Source organism: Nilaparvata lugens, chromosome 13 (assembly GCF_014356525.2).
Source record: "Nilaparvata lugens isolate BPH chromosome 13, ASM1435652v1, whole genome shotgun sequence".
NCBI lineage: Eukaryota > Metazoa > Arthropoda > Insecta > Hemiptera > Delphacidae > Nilaparvata > Nilaparvata lugens.
This window is the reverse complement of record NC_052516.1, coordinates 7,370,511-7,383,574: the sequence shown is the minus strand read 5'-3', so window position 1 is coordinate 7,383,574 and position 13,064 is coordinate 7,370,511. Positions and strand designations below refer to the sequence as shown.

The following is a 13,064-nucleotide window of genomic DNA, read 5'->3' as shown; positions in this document are numbered from 1 at the left end:
TCAGGTGCTGACCTCATAACGTAAATTTTACTACAGATCATTTCAAACTATCAGAATCTGTTGAATGGGAAGCAGTTGAATCAAATCAAATAGCTAGTGCCGCATTCATAAATGCATTCATATGATAAATAGAAAAATATAAAATTATATGGCTCAAATTATATATATATTCAGGCGGTGGGACCTTCCCGAAAGGGACTCCCCACCAACAAAAACCATACGAATTTAATTTTTTTAATTTGTAGTTGGTTATCCATCTTGTTTCCACTATTATTATTAATATTGAATTTTGTAAAACTTTAAAGTGAAAAAACACTCACATTCTTTGATGTGGCGACGTCCGTTTCGTGCTGGTATCGCACATTTTGCGATACCAGCATGAAACGGACGTCGCCACATCAAAGAATGTGAGTGTAATTTTTTTAATGATAAATAGAAGTGCTATTATTTATGCTAACAGTTTTGAGTCAATGTAAGATCGTCTGATTGTTATAGGAATGATCGTTTTGCAATACTGTCTATAGTGAGATCCACGTTGTAATGGCAGTGGAAAAATATAAAAGAACAGCGTTGTCGATTCTCTGCCTTGCCACTGCCTTCAACAGAGGATAGCTGATACCGGTATATCAGATGCAATATCAACTGTTCCTTCTTGTTCAAAGTAATCAACTATATTTCATTAGTCAAGAAAAAATATTTTTCAATGATTTAATAATACATTTTTATGATTGAGATTGAATATTTTGTTAATTAATTATATTTCTACATAGTTGAAAACCGTTCTGGCAACATTACGGAGCTGTAGAAGGATAGCACTATCTGCTTTGTCCAATGATAGACAAGGATAGCAGGACCAATGTTAATCAAATACTGCCATTATAACTTGGGCCTCACTATAAGGGTGAAAACATAGTGGAGTAGCTTCAAGTTTGTGTCTGTGTCGTGTCTGCCACGTGTCTGTCTTGTGTCTGTGTCGTGTCTGCCATGTGTCAGTCTTGTGTCTGTGTTATGTTTGTGTCGTGTCTGTCTTGTGTCTGTGTCATGTCTGTCTTGTGTCTGTGTCGTGTCTGCCATGTGTATGTAACATGTCTGTGACAAAGACTGAAATAGAAGACAGTTGCCGTAACTTGGTCACAGGTTTTGCGCAACAGCAGTGTAACAAGATTCTAGGAAGTGACAAGAAGAATTCTACCCATCATTTCATCACAAATATGTTAATGAACACAGGTCGGAAATTCCGCTTCTCTCAAGCACTTCCAACCGTTAGCATTCCTTATCAATGCTTCCCATTCCACAAAATAGAAACTTTTATGTAGGATCTCTGATGACTGAAGCCGGCAAACGGACGTTCTTACATTATCAATGACTCAATTTTCGGTGACATTATTTTTCGACACTAGATTTCCATCGCTAATTGAGTTGTATTCCATTCAAATACATTGGGAAAAAATCTGACACCGTTGATATTATTTATGAAGCATCTGTTCTCCTCCTTTAGGTTTGTTTGTTTGTTTTTGAAAGCTTCCCAGAGACTCTTATAGGTATTGTCAAAGGCCCACCTTATAAAGGCAGTATTTTATTAACCTTCCGGTAGTCGCGCCCTACTCAATCACATGAGCAGTCGCGTGTTGTATTTTGTACAACATCCAATTTTCCAAGTGTTATGAACTCTGTTTACAATCAAAACATATTAATTAATTGTATAATTACTTTTACAATCTTCTTGGATTATTTTACGCCTATGAACATTTGGACAATAACCATTTCATAGCCCAACAAGGTACATCAAGCAAAGCCATCAATTCTGTGTTATTGGTTTGTTTACAGTCCCCGTATACAGTCTTTCCCTATCTTATGCACAGTGTGACTTATACACTGTCGCGACTAAATGGCACCTAAAGACTGAACCATTGCTTGGTTGATATTGCAACTCAGTGGAGTGATGGGGGGAGGTTTTGAAATGCATAGGTGACTCATTCACTGACACTAACCCATTCAATAGTTTTGTGCAGCAAAAAACTGACACTGTTGTACTTTTTACAACAGCGCGACTGCCGGAAGGATAATGACAATTGACCAATTGGGTCTAAGGATTTTTTATAAAAACTTTGCCAAAAATTGCTACTTAAATAATAATTTTCATGAACAAGAAATAGTAATATTATTATTTTGAAAATTGCAGACGAAGTAAGAACCGGAACCTACAGACAGCTTTTCCACCCAGAACAATTGATAACAGGAAAAGAGGACGCCGCCAATAACTATGCACGAGGACACTACACAGCCGGCAAAGAAATCGTGGATCTGGTTTTGGATAGAATCAGGAAGCTTGCAGACCAATGCACAGGCCTGCAAGGATTCTTGATATTTCACTCGTTCGGTGGTGGAACTGGGTCTGGCTTTGCATCCCTCCTCATGGAACGTCTCTCTGTCGATTACGGCAAGAAGAGCAAACTGGAGTATGCTATCTACCCTGCTCCTCAAGTATGTATTTTGTATAGATATTTTGATCTTATATTAAGAAATATATTTAGACAAAGCAGATAGCGTTATCCTTTTCTAGCTCCAAAACGTTGCCAGACCTTTTTTAACAATTTAGAAATATAATTACTTAACAAATTATTCAAACTCAATTAAGGAAATTTATTATTTGAATATTGTTTGTCTTTTCGGTCTCAAAATTTTATAGTTTTTTCAAAGTTTGGAATTTTCCAATTATTTGTAATTAATTTAATTCAATTTAGAAATATTTTTTCAATTTATAAATGATTTTTGTGTGTTTTGAATTGTAAATTGAGTGTGTAGCCTAATATTGAAGAATGATGAAGTGAAACATAATTTATTTATTTATTTATTCAATCATTCAGAATTACACAACTTACACAAAAGTACCAGATGCTTACGCTCAAAACGGTTCCAATTCTAATTTATACAACACTCCAAATGTAGCTATAGTGAGGTCCACGTTATAATGGCAGTGGAAAAGGATAGGAGAACAGCGTTGCTGATTCTCTGACTTGCCAGATTATAATTCTACATTGTTAAATAACGATCTGGTAGCGTTGCGGAGCTAGAAAAGTATAGCGCTATCTACTTTGTCGAATGATAGACAAGGATAGCAAGTCCAATGTTGATCGAATACTGACATTATAACGTGGACCGCACAATAGCTGCATTTGGAGTGTTGTATAAATTAGAATTGGAACCGTTTTGAGCGTAAGCATGTGGTACTTTTGTGTAAGTTGTGTAATTCTGAATGATTGAATAAATAAATAAATTGGGAAATATATTTTCTTGACAAATAGAATGCAATCGACTATTTTATACAAGAATGAAAAGTCAATATTACTTCAGATATACCAGTATCAGTAACATCCAAAAGGATTACATGCTCATGCTCCATGGAGCATGTAATTATTTACATGATTACATTACATGCTCCATCACAAAGGAAAGATCATATTATAACAAAGGGTTCCTTCTTGTGCTCCTCTATGGAAGGCAGTGGCAAGGCAGAGAATCGGCACGCTGTTTTTCTCATCATTACAATTACAACTCTTGTAGCCGACAACTGATGATGATGTCGTGAGCATTTTTATTTATTTTTTATTGATTCATAGAATAAGTACATTATCAAAAATTATAGGGGGAGAAAAAATAAGGTAACCTTGTGCTATTCCTCTCCCAAATTTAGATAAGATTACACAAATTGAAACCCAAGTTTTGTGTAGATGAATATAATAATCTGCGTAGGAAAGACAACATAGTGTTTTCATTTTTTTTTTTTTTTAGTTTGTGTTAAAAAATCTCTAATAAGTGAATATTCTCTATTTTAAAAATAGCTGAGTGTTATAAATTATTATTATTATTCTGGAACATCTAAATTCAAAAGAATGGTTCGAAATGGAAATATTAATATTTTTGGCCAGAAAACGTTGTGGAAATCTAGAAGACATAACCTCATTTGGAGTTTTAATGTTAGGTACCTAAATTTGTGAGAGAAATAGTACCTACAAAGTATTCTAAGTATTTCTCTCTCAATCTGTGCTTCATTGTAAAGAAAGAATAAATAAAGAATTTCATTATGGAACAATCATTCTACAAGATATCTGACAACAGTGCTCAATTTATTGCAACTTTTCTTCTCACTGGTATGTAGTGGTCCAACCAGTTTCTCTAGTTGACTTGTGAGTTCATCAGCGCTTTTTCTACTAGCAAATGTTGTTGTTTCTATAGTGATGTCCACTTTATAATGGCAGTGGAGAAAGATAGGAGAACAACGTTGCCGAATCTCAGCTATAGAAGGTAGCTGATACTGGTAATATAAATACTTTATTCATCAATATACTTCCTCATAATTTAATTGGGCAACCAATTTTCATAATACAGAGTTATCATAAAAGAATGGTGCGGCTTCGAACATGGTTTAAAGAAAAACCAAATTACTTACAGTTGATGTTGTTTATTCATCTAATTTGTCGTTTCAGGCAGTTTTTCACATAATTGATAAATTTAAATATGTGCGCCTTTAGTCGTTCGACAAAATATCCAAACGATAATCAATTTCTCTCCAAACATTCGCTAAAATTTCATTGGTTATGGTTGTCATTGCTTCATTAATCCTGTTTTTAAGTGGTTCAGGTAGATTTTTTCTTGTAAATCTACATCAAAAACATTGTTTATTCACAAGAAATCGCGAACTGAACCACTTTAAAACAGGATTAAAGAACCAATGACAACCATAATCGAAGAAATGTTATCGAATGTTAAGAGAGATATTTATTATCGTTTGGACATTTGTCGAGCGACTAAGGGCGCACTTATTGAAAGTTATTAATCATGTAAAAAAACTGTTTCAGACGACAAATTAGGTGAATAAAAAACATTAACTGTAAGTAATTTTGGTTTTTCTTTAAACAATGTTCGAAACCGCACCATTCTTTTATGATAACCCTGTATTGTGATACAATATTTTGGGTGGTTCTAGTTCATCATAATTTTTTCATAGTGAACAAACGATTCGGCAACAGTGCTGAGGTAGTAAAGGATAGAACTATCTGCTTTGTCTAATGATAGACAAGGATAGCAACACCAATAAGGTAGTGACTTTATAACGTGAATCTCACTGTAGGCTTTACGGATTGAAGAATAATGGTTATTGAGAACTGGGGAAAGCCAGAGTTAAAATAGTATTTGAATTGAAAGAGAGAGAGAGTGAGAGAGAAGCCTAAGATGCATTGCCATGAAGGCTATTGCTGCGGCGACCTTAGGCTGTGGTTCACTTTGAAATGTCAGCATTTCTAATACATGAATAGAATCAATGCTTGCCATTGAACCGATGCTGGAAGGTTGAGAGTGACACTGCATTTTCGAGGCAGAACATTTTTAGTGGTCTGAAAAATTGTCTGACAATTTCAAGGAGAAAGCGATTTATGCTAATAGTATTAGTATAGCGCCAGCATTGCCTCAATTATATATCTATCTATTTATTCATAGATAATAGATACAATCCAGGTGAAAACAACAGACATTCGCCCAAAACCTCTATAGAGTTCTGAGAGTTTATTGAATGTAATCATTCTGTGATATTTGGTTTTTAATCAAATCAAATTCAAAATTTCTAGTTTATTTTTATTTCTTGACTGAAAAGTGGACTCAAATCGATTCAAGTGAATAGCATAACCTATAATTGTTATTCATTCATAACTCTACCTTCATTGTATTATCATTCATCACCTAGGCTTAAAATACTTCTAGAAAGTCGCCTTTGTAAAATAATAAATAATAAAAAATAAATATTTAAAACTAGCCGGTGACCCGTGCTCCGCAAGGGTCGATTTCAGAACTTGACATAATGAGATTTTGAAGAATTGAAAATAGGCCTATAACCATCCTCGGTTAATGATGAATCTATATGCAAAATTTCAAGTTAATCAGTCCAGTAGTTCAGACGTAATGATGCGTCAAACATAATTTCCCTATCCCATACGTTTATGAACCAGTATTTCCTTTATTATAGCGTAGATTCAAGTTTTTTGAATAATTGTTTTTAATTATGTGGAATTTTTATGATATATATTTTTTAATTGAAGAGTTGTTTGTTTTTTGAAGTGTAAATTGTTATTTTAATGAGTACGGTAGCTCAACTTTGATTTTGATTTGGACTGTAGTATAAATTTGAAAAGGGACAATTTTGGGCATAAGCCTGTGTTCTTTACTTTATTATTATAATAAATAGTCTAGAGGTTATGTTTCTTCATGATTAATTCAATTTTGTTTCAAAATGTGATGCCTCTGTTGTATTGTATTTCAGTATATATTACTACAATTATCATATTCAATTGAAGGAAAATTTCTTCTAAAATCATTTTTAAAGACTTAAACTCTGCTAATTTATTTATTTATTTGTGAACAAATACTTGATATGGGGAAAACAACTTTTACACATTATTTTTACAAGAGTTGTGGAGCAGGAAAATGGGAGAAGTTAGGACAGTAATTTTGTAGCAAAAGCGCAAGAATATTGTGAATGGATAAATAATATGCAATCAAGGCCACGCGGTAGGCCCCGGCCCCAGGAATGCGATGAGGCACCAACCAGTCGAAACCAGTTTACTTGATTGTATTTTCAGAGTATTATACACTGACTAGGTACCTATCAATATAAGGAGAGGCTTTTCCATGAGATCCAGTTTTTGTTACTTTATAGTGAGTTCCACGTTATAAGGCAGTATTTGATTAACATTGATGTTGCTATCCTTATCTGTCATTAGACAAAGCAGATAGCTTCATCCTTTTCTACCTCCACACCATTACAAACCGTTTGCTGACTATGTAGAAGTATGATAAACTACCAAAATGTTTTATCTCAATTATGAAAACAGACTGAATAATATCGAATGAAAGAGAGGACCGACTGTTCCCTAACTTCGCCATTCAAGGAAATCATTGAAGACAGTACCTAGCCAATCAATCACTACGGTATTGAAAAATAGAATGGATGAACCAAGCTAAATTAAAGATAATCACCTCAATTTATTGTTCATTTCATCTTCTATAACCTTGGAATTATTCGTGTTTTTTTCTCAAATTACAAACAGCAGTTTTTCTTTACTTACTGGTCACATGGTAAAATGCAGCTTTACAATAATTATTTGACTATTCAAATATTGGAAACTTACTATGTTTCAAAGACTGACTATTCTTCTTTCTTCAACTAAATATTTTATTAATTTTGTGCTGTATATTTCAGATATTTCTAATTGTGTAAGAGGTGATTCATTTGAATAATTTATTATTCATTGAATGAAGCACAGAGATACAGAACGATTTATGATTTATGAGGATATTTCATCTAGAAAAATTGTCAAAATCCACTCCGAAAACTTATTTGAATTTTCAAATTGAGAACTTATTTCCAAAATACTATTCTTTAAATTTTGAAAACTGATAATGTGTTGCATATCCATACTTTGCACTACAGTGAGGTCCACGTTATAATGGCAGAGGAGAAAGATAGCAGAACAACGTTACCGATCCTCAGTCTTTTCAATGCCTTCTATGGACGGTAGTTGATACAGGGATTATCGATGTAATATTAACTGTTCATTCTCGTTTAAGAAATGATCAATTACATTTTATTAAGCAAGGAATTATATTTTTCAATAATTTCATAATGAATTTTCATAAATAAGATGAAATATTTTGTTAGTTAATTATTAATTCTACATTGTTAGAAGACGATCTGGCAACAGAGTAAAGCGAGAAAGAGATAGCGCTATCCGATTCGTTGAATGTTAGACAAGGATAGCAATACCATTGCTAATCAAACACTACCATTATAACGTGCACTATAGTAAGTGCATTTTTCAATTTATACGTGTATTCAAATTTCAGTTTTACTAATATATATATTTTTTTTGTTATGTATTTTTCAATTTTTTTTCAAGTAATCTTGAGTCATAAATGAGGTATTATTGTCATAGGGTGAGGCAGCACTATACAGTAGTACCCATAAGACCGCTTACTGCCAGCTAAATGTGGCGTGGGTTGAAATGGTAGCGCCTTAGGTCCTTTGACTTTCAATAGGACTACTTTCTCCATACACTTTCTTAATACAGCACTCTCAAGTTGGTATCTCTCCTATTACGCAGCATTTGTTATGAAACGAACAGTGCATTCAAATAAACAAATGATTTCAAATATAGAAAAACTTTTTCTATTTCTATGAACTTAAAATGTTAAGTGGTGCTAATTGTTTATTTCTTGAATTGAGAATATAATTGAATTTACAAGTAAAACCTACTAATCCCATCATCTATAGTGAGGTCCACGTTATAATGACAGTCTTTGATTAGCAATGGTATTGCTATCCTTATCTACCATTCAACAAAGCGGATGTAGCACTATCTCTTTCTCGCTTTGCTCTGTAGCCAGATCGTCATCTAACAATGTGTACTTGATAATTAATTAAGAAAATATTTCATCTTAATTATTAAAATTGATTATGAAAATATTGAAAAATATAATTTCTTGCTTAATAAAATGTAATTGATTATTTTAAACGTGAGTTAACATTTAATATTACATCAGATATACCTCTTACAGCTATCCTCTATAGAAGGCATTGACAAATCAAAGGATCGGTAACGTTGTTCTCCTATATTTTTCCACTGCCATTAGAACGTGGACCTTTAAATTAATAATGAAAATAGTGAAAAATATAATTTCTTGCTTAATAAAATATAGTTGATCATTTTAAATGAGAATGAAACGTTAATAAGACATCAATAAACCTGTATCAGCTACCGTCTATAGAAGGCATTTACAAGACAAAGTTGTCGGCAACGTTGTTCTCCTATCTTTCTCAATGCCATTGAAACGTGGACCTTTTTATTGATTCAATAATAAACTTCACTATAGTATGTTTATTAACTAGCTGAATTTATCGATTTTACCAAAGCTTATTAGGCAATAGCGTTCGATGACATATAGGCATGTATATAGGCCCCTACCAGCATGTATGTCTATTAGGTTTGCCTTGCCTGTCATAGCCTTATCTCGAAAGGCTGAAGACCCAATATAGGTGGGTGTCCTATTGCTCAACTTGACTGTCAACGCAATGATAAATTTCAGCTAATTTGTGAAATTCCAACTTATATTTTAAAGAAATATTTGTCTAGCACAAAAACTGCACTAGCTTTCTATAGTGAGGTCCACGTTATAATGGCAGTGGAGAAAGACAGACGTCCAGCGTTGCCGATTATCTGCCTTGTCAATGCCTTCTATAGACGGTAGCTGATACAGGCGGTTTATTGATGTAATATTAACTGTATATTCTCGTTTAAAATAATCAATTATATTTCATCATGCAAGAAATTATATTTTTCAATAATTATGATGAAATATTATTTTTGTTAATTATTTTTTCTACATTTTTTTCGGACGACTAGCAACCGAGCAAAGCGAGAAAGAGATAGCGCTATCCGCTTTGTTGAATGATAGACAAGGATAGCAATACAATAATTGCGAATCAAACACTGCAATTATAATGCGGACCTCACTATAGATTCCATTAGTGAACCTTTCCGGTACTGTTTCCGATTATCTGCCTTGCAACTTCCTTCTATATAGGATAGCTGATACCGGAATATCTTATCAAATGGTTCCTATATAGGCTATTAATGTTTCAACTGTTTCAAAAATAACTATAGTGAGGTTCACGTTATAATCGCAGTGGAGAAAGATAGTAGAAAAACCTTGCCGATCCTCTGTCTTGTCAATGCCTTCTATAGACGGTAGCTGATACCGGTATATCTTAAGTTATATAAACTGTTCATTCTAGTTTAAAATAATCAACTATATTAGTCAGGAAAATATATTTTTCAATGATCAAATAATACATATCTGTGATTGATATGGAATATTTTGTTTATTGATTATATTTCTAAATTGATAGAAAACGATCTGGCAACATTTCGGAGCTAGAAAATTATAGAGCTATCGATGTATCGATGTAATTTTAAGCTTTTAAGTTTAAGAGGTTTGATTTTAAACCTCTCGTTTAAAAAAATCGATTATATTTTATTAAGCAAGAAATTATATTTTCAGTGATTTCATAATGAATTCTCATAATCAAGTGTAAATATCTTGTTAATTAATTATATTTCTACATTGTTAAAAGACGATCTGGCAACAGTGCAAAGCGAGAAAGAGATAGCGATATCCACTTTGTTGAATGATAGACAAGCATAGTAACATCAATGTTAATCAAATACTACCATTATAACGTGGACCTCACTATAGTATTTCGATCTTTCATAAGAAATTTCAAGTCTGAAAAATTGACCACCAATCTATTGACAGCGATTTGTGGTATTATTCAAGGCTATTTCCCCAAATACTAACTCTTCCGACGCTGACTTTTCCTCAATAATTCTGAGACTGTAATGATGTTCAATAATTTAGTTACAATTGGAGAATAATAGCAAAATTTGATGGGCTCTGTGGGGAGTATTACCGTACAGATTCAATAGAGCTAAGTTTTATTACGACTCAAGTGAGTGATGGCATAATAAAGTATAATCAAGTGGTATCAACTCCATGTAAAAACATGTAATCTTACAATTTTGGAGAATTGCGCATCTCAGACCTATGAGATGACTTACCGTACTAGGAAATAATCAAATCTAACCCTGCCCAGTTTTAGATAATTTTATTTGAATGGAAAAGCAGTACCCAATTACTTGATTTTTTTTTTACTGAGGGTGGTGCTCACATGAACTCTAGGCTTGTGCGTAGACGGATGATAAAGAGAGATAAATGGACTTAGATCTATGTAGAATCACTTGATAATGGCATCATGTTGTGAGTAAACAATTTTTAATGAGGACACTTGGATTTATATTTAAATTTCTTTGGACTTACAGTTGAAGGTGGGTTCCGTACCACTGAGAAGCGATTATTATTCAACTGGGGGAATTCTTTCGATGGAGACTACAGTATAAAATAAAGTGAAGTTTTACAAATAAATATGCGGAATAAAAATTGAATTCTAAGATATCAGTATATAAGAATATTATTCTCATAAGTTGCAATGGGACTGTTCATACTAGCTCGACCGGGTTGAGTGTGAATAGTCCCATTATAACACATTGGATTTATATCTTCACTGTACCTTCCACGGCCACTGATCATTGATATGTGGGAATCTATCTCAAGAAATCCACTGATTCTTTCACCCTTACGCATTGAAGATGATAATGCATAGAGCTATTGTTTGAGTGGGTTCCTAACCAACGGTGATTGGTTTCAGAAGCATCAGCCTATACGGTTCAAAAAGTTACAGAGCAGCTGGTCATCAAGCGGTCGCCCTTCCAACGGAAGCACTGAGCGTGAGTCGCCTACCTGAATCTACCAGCATTGAACAAATATAGAAATATTTCTATCTCTATATGTTATTAAATACAACGATAGGTATATTTGTAAAAAAATTAGGCTACTACCATAGCCACCTCTAATACAAGGCCCCGGCCTACGATATTGTAACGTCACAGTGTAGGCCTAGAATCTAATACATGATTGGTTAAAAAGATTTTAAAAAATACCAGCTGATCTTTTTCACCAATCATGTATTAGATTCTAGTCCAACACTGCGACGTTGCAATATCGTAGGCAAGGGCCTTGTATTAGAGGTGGCTATGCTACTACCTATCCATTCGGATGGGCACGTTGACTGTCAGTCCCGACTGAAGTTTGGACAATCGATGGCTAACATTCGGGCCAGGGGGGTGCTTACCGCAAGGAACTCCCCAAAAACAAAAATCAATACGGATTTACTTTACTTACTTAGCCTAATATGATATACATACCATATTAATTTCAATTTTAAATAAGTTATTTTGAATTTTGTTAATAATTTATAATGGCAATAAACCGCAGTATTATTTGTCTTTTTTCTTTAGGGATAATTTTTATATAAATAGAATTATAAATCTTAAGTACCCTTTTAAATTAGATATTAATTACTATTTTAGATTTACAGTATTAGTATTATTTATACACTTCTACTATTTACCAATAATATTATTGTTACACAATAATTCTGCTCTTCAATTTTTTTCCATTCGTCAAATTTTTACTCACCTTTAACAATTATTTTACAACACTAAAAAATTTTTTTTTGCAACTTAAGGGCCCTGGTTGCATGAGAAAATACAAGCAAATATTTTAGTACGGTAGTCTAATTTTGTATTCTAATAACCAGCTGACTACTAATTTTATTATGTCTTATTTTCTCATGCGATGGACCCCAGAAAACAAAATAAAATTTTAAAATGGTACAACTAGAAACTTACACTGAATATTTAAGTAAAGCTGTCCTTCACACAAGATTTTTCCAAACTTTACCCCGCAAAACTGCAAAATATCTAACAACTTATGTGCAGATTGTATTTTTGCAAGAACTTTTGGAGATTATACACTACAAAACTTATTTTAGCCGTAGCGCACAAAGTAATTCAAACTTCAAACAAAAGTTTGTCAAATTGAAGGTTATGTTTTGTCAGCGTACTAAGATAGACGAAAACTTTCACTAGAGAAGTCAAAAACTGACTGAGTGAACAAACGAGACAAGCTGCTTGCAAAGGTTGAAAAGATTGTGGCCACTCTACTAGCGCCGTCTGGCGGGAAATTCAAAAACCCTCACTATTATGCCGGGGAATTTCCAGGTATTAAGACGTACGCAATAATTTGCACAATCTTTTATCGATTATTCTGGATTTTACCAGCAACCTTACACTTTAAAAAAGATTAAAGTAAGTAGGTATCAATGAACTTTGGGTAGTGTACGTGTCTTTTGTCATCGGTTGTTAATTATTATTATCAATCACAAGTGAAAAAATGCCATAATATTATTCATATTTTATTCCTCATAAATTACAAAAAAATCAATAAACTTTACAATACATACACTGCAATGATAAAATAATTATTCTAATACCTCTTTCATGCTATGGTCTCCCTCAAGGCACTGTCTTATCACCTATCCTCTTCCTGTTATATGT

General features: G+C 33.2%; 1 protein-coding gene across 2 annotated transcripts in view; it reads right to left on the bottom strand.

The window, feature by feature from the left end:
• The window catches only part of LOC111056876 (serine protease inhibitor 88Ea), a 39,246-nt gene extending 26,622 nt beyond the window's left edge, over positions 1-12,624 (bottom strand). Inside the window, exon 1 of one of the 2 annotated variants that reach the window (XM_039439693.1) lies at positions 12,357-12,624. The gene's annotated coding sequence lies outside the window, so the exon portion shown is untranslated. The remainder of the gene's footprint in view (positions 1-12,356) is intronic. The other variant, XM_039439694.1, reaches the window with a different exon arrangement.
• Between the last annotated feature and the right edge of the window lie 440 nt (positions 12,625-13,064).